Raw genomic sequence first — 8,136 nt, forward strand, 5'->3', positions numbered from 1 at the left:
ACATATATACTTTCTTAGATTTTTTTTGGTTAATTGCTTATATATATATATATATATATATATATATATATATATATATATATATATATATATATATATATGCATTTTGAGGAATGAAAGTGTGTTTTGGCATGAAAATGAAAATGAAGTTATATAGGCATGGTTTGTTTATGCTCATTGTGGTATGATTGTATGAAATTGAATGTATGTTTGAAATTGGATGAAAATTAGAATTGTATGTTTGATTTTGAAATTGGATGAAAATTGGAATTGTATGTTTGGTTGTATGAAATTGGATGAAAATTGGAATTGTATGTTTGATTTTGATTTTATATGATATTTGATTTTGTATTTAGATGTATACATTTGTATTGTATGTCTAAGATGAATTGAAAATTGAAATTGAATGTATTGTATACATGTATGATTATGTGATATTTATGTTTACTAGTTTGAGTGTATATAAGATGAATTCATAAAGTTCTTAATTAATAAGTTATAGTTTTTGTATTTAGATGCTATTGTTTGTATTGTAAAGTGCTAAATATGGTTTCAAAGTGTTTAATTTTGTTAGTGATTTAATGTTGGTCATTACGACTATAGCTTAATTAGGTTATTAATAGCAACATACTTTTAGTAATTTTAAATTAATATGGTTGTTATTGATACCATTCATGAATGGTATATTGGTAAAACATGGTATGACGATCAGCAATACATCTTAGCCACTCAAGCTAAACAAGTGTTTTATTTCCAAGATCCTACTCGAAACAATAACTAGAGAGTTGTCGAAGATGTTCATCATCGAAAACGTTGGGATCATCCAAGTATCGGTGTTAATGAGATAGATGTGGTGAATGACACCCGATCAAATGATTTTTCCTTGGCTGTCGATTTAGGTGATGATGAAGATGATACATACTCTGTAGACGGTGATGATATGTGCTTTTTAGATAATGATGACCATGGTGAATCAAGTGTGGCTTCTACTATAAACGATGATAGCTTCTTTAGTGATGACGATGATGGTAGTGATACGTACTCTTAATGATGACGATTTCATAAACAATGATGGATTTATTAATGATGATGTTGTACATGTATATTGTTCTAGTGATGATTCTAATTGATGGTATGTTACGGTTGTTATACATTTTGATTGCTTAAAATTGTTTATTAGTTTTTTTAAAGTATGTTTAGTATATTTTCTAATGGTTATACATTTTGATTGCTTACAATTGTTTATTAGTTTTTTTTAACGTATGTTTAGTATATTTTCTAATATTTGCTAAACAGATAGCTACACATGTTGCGTGGGGGCATGGAGGAGATGGCGGGGAATGACCTCCACATGAGCGTGCAAACAAAGTATCGGTGGGTTGTCAATCTTATAAGTTACATGAAATTCTTAAATACATTAGATATATTTTTAAAGTTATAAATTTCTAAATTTTCACTTCTATGTGTCAATGTAGCAAACTCGACGCATCGGCGTGGAAAAGGAAGACGCTTAAATATGCGAAAAAAGTTCAATCACAATGGTCAACCTTTACCTGTGGAAATTAATCATATCGGAGGCACCTATAGATTCATAAATACAAATGGCAACATGTTGACAAGGTTTATCTCAAACTTTGTAGCACATAACGTACCACTCCATTATAGGACTTGGAGACGTGTTCATTTCCAATATTATGAATCTATGTATCCTGAGATTGAAGTAAGCACAAAATGCCTTTTTATATGTGAAAATATTTATACTTTTAAAATGTTCTTTTACTAATTAAATTTTTTTTATTGCAGACATTTTTTGATCTTGATATGTATCGGGGTATAGATCTGTGAGAAGCTAGTCGAGCAGTTGTACAGAGCGACTGCCAAAGAGCTTATAAAGAGTACAAATATCAGGTGAAAAATTATTTTGATAGGGTTGGTGGATATAATGATGTGGAAGGTGCAAGGCAATGTCCACCGGATGATATGGACGACGAAGCTTGGGATAAGATGATTGATCTTCTTTTTTTGGATGAGGGTTATAGGAAGCAGTGCAGAGAATGCAAAGAGAGTAGGTCCAAACTTCAATTTACGAGTTCTCATGGAAGTAGAACATATGCAGACAGACGACTTGAGGAGGTAATTAAACTTATTTGTTATATATATATATATATATATATATATATATATATATATATATATATATATATATATATATAAATTGTTTTTTGCTTATTATAGAGAAAAAAAGGACAAGACCCGCAACATATCGAGGGTTGGAGACAAATTTGATTTAAAGAAAGTCGGGGTTGGTGTACACTACAAGCAGAAGTGGTTTGGGTAAGTAATAAATAAAGTTTATAAGTTGTTTGATAAATATGTTATTATTATTATAGTTAGTCTAAGGTATGTTATTATTATTATTATTATTATTATTATTATTATTATTATTATTATTATTATTTTGGTGTCAAAATTTAGTTATTTGCTTTAATTATGTATTTTTATTGTTTTCTTTATTTTAAGAAAACATTCAATGAGAGAGGATGTTGATGCAATCAGAGCTCCGGGAGAACAAAAAGTTAAATGAAGAACAATATCTCGCTCATGCCCTCGGTGAGAGACATGGACATATTCGTGGAATTGAAAGGAAACCAAGCATCATCAATAATTTATTTCCAAATCAACCTACCAAACATTCTAAAGCTTCCACATCCCAATCTTCAGAAAATTCCCAAGTTGCTGTATTATCCCAACAAATTCATGCAACAACAAATGCTACAAATGCAACAAATGTGTAATAACAGTTTCGCGTCCATCATTCCTAACTTCCACCCATAACCACAATTCCAGTTTAATCCCACTATGTTTTCACAAAATAACCCCGAAACTTTCAATGAACTCGAGGATGATGATGATGATGATGATGAGGAGGAGAACTAAAATGATAATGACAATAATGTTGGTTAAAAACTTACTTTTTTGTTATTTTGTTATGTAGTAGAATTTGAATTTTAATGTTATCGTACGTTTATTAAGTGTTTTTGGATTTTAATGGTATATTATTCTGCAAATATCTTTTTTGGATTTGTTTTAAATAACAGATTTGGTATATATAACAAAAGCTGTGAAAAATATTAAAAAAAAAGGCTATACCGACGACATGTCGTCGGTATAGCTTTATAACGGTAAAAGCGGTTTTGACATTCTAGACGACATGTCGTCGGTAATACTCGGATGGAAGTTATCTGAATCTACTTTTTCCAAATGACAAGTCGTCTCTATTGCCCACACTTTTCCAGACGACAGGTCGTCGGTATTGCCATAACTTGTCCCAATGATAAGTCGTCGGTATAGGGTCCAAATAAAACTTTTCCTTATTTTCTCGAAAATCAATCCCGATGATCCTTTACCGACTATGGTATTGGTTGTCTGTACCGACGACACCTGTACCGATGACATTTTCGATTTTTACCGACGGAGCTATCCCGACAACTTTATACAGATGACATGTCATCGGTATAAGCTTTAAAGACGACATATCGTCGGTAAAGAGTCCAGAATTGCCGTCTGCATAGGGCTCGATCCTTGTAGTGGCACAGCAAAAACAAAGTCCGATTCTTCTTATACAACGTTGATTTCAGCCCCAAATATCCTGTTTCAACTCTATTCCAATCAAGTACCGATCATCATCACCATCAACAACAACAGAAGCACGCTCTACTCATAATTCAAGTTGTGTGGGTGTTTTAGCGGTAGACAAGGCTGATTCTGCTGATTATGCATATAAGGTATGTAAAACTTCCTTTAATATCTATCAAACTTACTGTTCTCAAATTCGATGGATCTTAACCTATATATAGTTCAAGATCTCTCTTTCTTTGTTCTTTTGTGATATGGTAAATCTTTACATAGGAATTTACTTTTGTAAATATGTCTAAACTTATATATATTCTGTTTACTATAACAATTCTGAAATTTGTTTCTAATTGTTCCCATATTTTTTTACTCAGTGAAAGAAGATTAGAAATTGCCAGTTCTGCCAGGGTTTATGCTCAATTTGATTAATTTAAATCAATTGACATGGCTGCTCCACCAGCTAGAGCTTGAGCGAATTGTGACTCTTGTTATTAGTAATCTACTTTGTGAGTAGAGTTGAGTTACGAAATAATTATTGTAGAAATTGAACACTTTAATAGAAGTATTTGTCTTCAATTGTAATGAAAGGGACCTATTCTTGTTCATAATGCGGGTAAGATTGAGGATTAGATCACATGTACTTATGTGTATCATTATGGTCTAAATGAATATATCAGAAAAGCTCTGATGTTTTGACCATTAAGGTTGATGTAAAACGAAGCAAATTGCAAATCTGGGACAGTAGTGGTCAAGAATGATTCAGGACAATCACAACTGTAAAGCGTTTAAAAAAATAATTTTCCACTTACATAAATTGTATGATCTTATTGATGTTTATTTGATTATCATGATTCAAGAACTACTATTTTTTCAATGTTGCTTTGTTTGATCTTGTAAAAGATGGAATTCTTCTATGGAATTATAACAGGTCTGCTGTTTTACTCAGGAGCTGATTGTTTGTGGTGGTTTGATTTATAATATTATTATCTAATGTAGTATACTTATAAATGTTAATGTGCAGTACAATAAACTACTGAGTTGGACTTTTAAGACTTGTATGAGTAACATATGGTATACTTGAGTTTCATTGATTATCATCAAAATAAGATGCAACTCGTGTGTAGATTATGTGGTGTGGGTGGGGTCTACTTTTATTCAATGTTAGGTTAGCCTGTTTATTTAAGACAAGTAAAGTTGTAACTTTTAGTAGTTATTTGTTGTTGTAGTTGCATGTTTCTATCTTGATATATTTTTGTAATAGTGATTGCAAGCCACATGCTGATCTCCAACTAGCAATGGCCAGAACTCATCATCTTGGACAGAAAAATAAGGTTATAAATTATCACAGGAGATCATGTTATGTTTTGGTTGGTTAACATAAGGGTGTTTCTGTAAATTCTGATAACTGCCATTTTCAGGTTATAATGTTTTAGACTTATAAAAAGAGGAACAATTCAAGAAAGGATGATGGGGATGACCAAGAAGAAGATGGTGTTGGAGCATTTGGTTGCTGGGAGGCTTAAAATCAAAACATCAATCAGGTACATGTTTATAGTAATTTGATGTTCATATGCATGTAGACAAAATATATTACATTGATTAAGAAGTGGTTATGTAATCTGGTTATTATTTGTTACAATTTAGGAAGACTTGGATGACATTATCTCGTATGGATCAAAGGAATAATTTGCTGATGAGAATGATGAGGCTATGAAATCAAGACAAATCCAATTCGATGATGCTGCAATAGATAGGTAAATAATGCAAGATATATGCTTAGCTATATTTATAGGTGTTCTGATTAAGCTCGTTAAATAAAAAAGAAATAACTCTAAATGGTTTGTTATATATTCTTTTAACATTTGCAACGGTTGACACTTTGATAGACTGCTTAACCATGATTACATTGAAGAAGAAAATGCTGCCATCGATGAAGCAGAAGAAGATGTCTTTTTGAAAGCATTTAATTTTTTCATTTCCGACACTATAAATTGACATTATTGACCTCTACAATAAATATTTGAACTTTTTAATATTTATTGTGTATATCAATATGATTAGGTGGCAAATTTTGAGTACATTGATGAGGCCTCAAAAGAGAAAGAGGAAATACAAGAGCTAGAAAGATCAAGTTATTGGGAGGAGTTGTTAAAAGACAGATATGAAGTTTCACAAAGTTGAAGAGTTTAATTTTATGGAAAAGGGTAAAAGAAGCCGAAAGCAGATGGTGTCTGTAGAAGATGTAAGCTCTGATGCTGATGATAATTATGAAGCAGAATTGCCTGATTGAGAGAGCTCAGCTGCAGTAACACGTAACACCTGAGAAAAAGCCTTACAGAAAGAAAACATGTGGTACACTTTTCAGTTGTATTTATAATTTAATCTTTTATAAGTTGCATAATTTGTTTCGGGTGATGACATTTGTTAATGGGCTCTTGTTTTAATCATTTTACAGTTGACAATGCTAATTTGCTTCCTCTTATACAAGGTGAAGAGAGAGCCTAGCTTACAACGTTATGCTTATTACAATCCTTCCTTTAATGATAATTATAGTAGTAATAATACTATTTATTATTGATAATATGCAGGATTGAGGAAGCAATCCAAAAACATATATTTAGAACAAAGCATGGTGCCTCCATCCTCCCACGAGACAAGGTATGCCTGATTCTTTAGATTAAGCAATGTTCTTCTACTTGCCATAGTTGATTAAATCTATAATTAACGTTTATGATATTGGATATTCTCATTGATGGAAAAAAAAAATTCTGAATCTATTGATTTTGTTAACCATGTCAACATATATTGATGTTTGAATATTCTTATTTATGTTCTTTTTTCTTTAATGATTAACAGGTAGTTATTGCTGCAACAGATGCAATCAAGAGCTTTACTTTCTCTCAAATCTAAACTGTGTGACTATATTTAATATACACTTTGGATGAGTAGACAACCTTATAGAAGAATTTTCGATGATATAACTATTAAATTTATATTTACGACGTTTTTATATATTTTTATGAATATTATAACTGGAAAATTGGATTTTGTTGAATATTTTTATCATACTGTATTTGCTTTGGAGCCTATTGATGCGGATAAAATTGTTTTTTGAACAAATGCCTACGGGATTCGCTACGAAACAGATGGCTACGGAATTAGCTACGAAACAAGTAGTTACAGAATTTGTTACGAAACAAACGGCTACAAAATTTGCTACGAAACAAAAAGCTATGAAATTTTCTATGGAAAAATAGTTACGGAATTCGCTATGGAATTCAAATGCAACGAAATAGATGTCGTAGAAATTGCCATAACAAAATCGTTACGGAATTATAATTCCGTAGCTAAACAGTTTGTTACAAGAAATAAAGCTACGAAGTCTAATTGATAAATTGTGTAGCAAATTCCGTAGTAATTCAGTTTTAGCTACGGAATTTCAGCTTTTTGCTATGGAACTTTTTCGTAGCTAAATTGAAATTTTCTTGTAGTGGTTCATGCTGCTGCTCATTAAAGTTCTTCTTTCTAACACCACGTCTTCCGGTCCATTCCAACTGAAAAAATAACATTCTCAAAGTAATTAGTATATATAATGTTGGAAGAAAAGAATAGTAAGAGTTGTAGTTATTACATCTTTGGGTTTCTTTCTTTTTGATCTTCGACGGGTGTCATCATGATGATCCATGTAATTTCCTCCTCCACTACCTCCACCTGGACTGGTATTTGCATCATCAGTTGAGTTGTTTCCATCACGCCCATCTTCGCTGGAGCATTCATCAGTAACATTGTACTCGAAATCTGTACTATCAACAATCACATCATTTTCGGCATGGCATCTCGAAACTCGGGCGGCCACTCAGCCACCACATCCAAGTCAGCCAAAGGCAATATTTGATATTCTTGACAACCCAAACCGATATCTGTCCCAATAGCAAAATTTAAGGATGGTGGCCGCCACTCCAAATTCAATGCACCTAACCGCCGCCTCTGGTAATTGCTCTGGATATATATATATATATATATATATATATATATATATATATATATATATATATATATATATATATATATATATATATATATATATATATATATATATATATATATATATATATATATATATATATATATATATATATATATATATATATATATATATATATATATATGGAAGCATGCCTTCCAACATAAACATTGATGGGTTTTGGCCATAAGACATCCTATGTGCTCATACAAACCCTAATGCTTGGATCTAGGTTTCTCTATTGTACATGCTTTGAATCCAAGACTATAAACCCTAATTCTAACATATGGAAATCGACATTAACATATAATTAGGTTTAAGAACATACCTTGATTGTTATATAGCAATAACAATCACAACTCCACCTTGGATTGATTTTGGAATGCTTAGAGTCACAAGTGTCACTCCTCTAATGGCTTACAAACACCATAAGCAAATGGAGAAGGTATAAAGAGAGAGGTGAGAGGTTAGAATTCGTA

The sequence above is a fragment of the Lactuca saligna genome, chromosome 1, assembly GCF_052625555.1.
Source record: "Lactuca saligna cultivar CGN05327 chromosome 1, ASM5262555v1, whole genome shotgun sequence".
Lineage (NCBI taxonomy): Eukaryota > Viridiplantae > Streptophyta > Magnoliopsida > Asterales > Asteraceae > Lactuca > Lactuca saligna.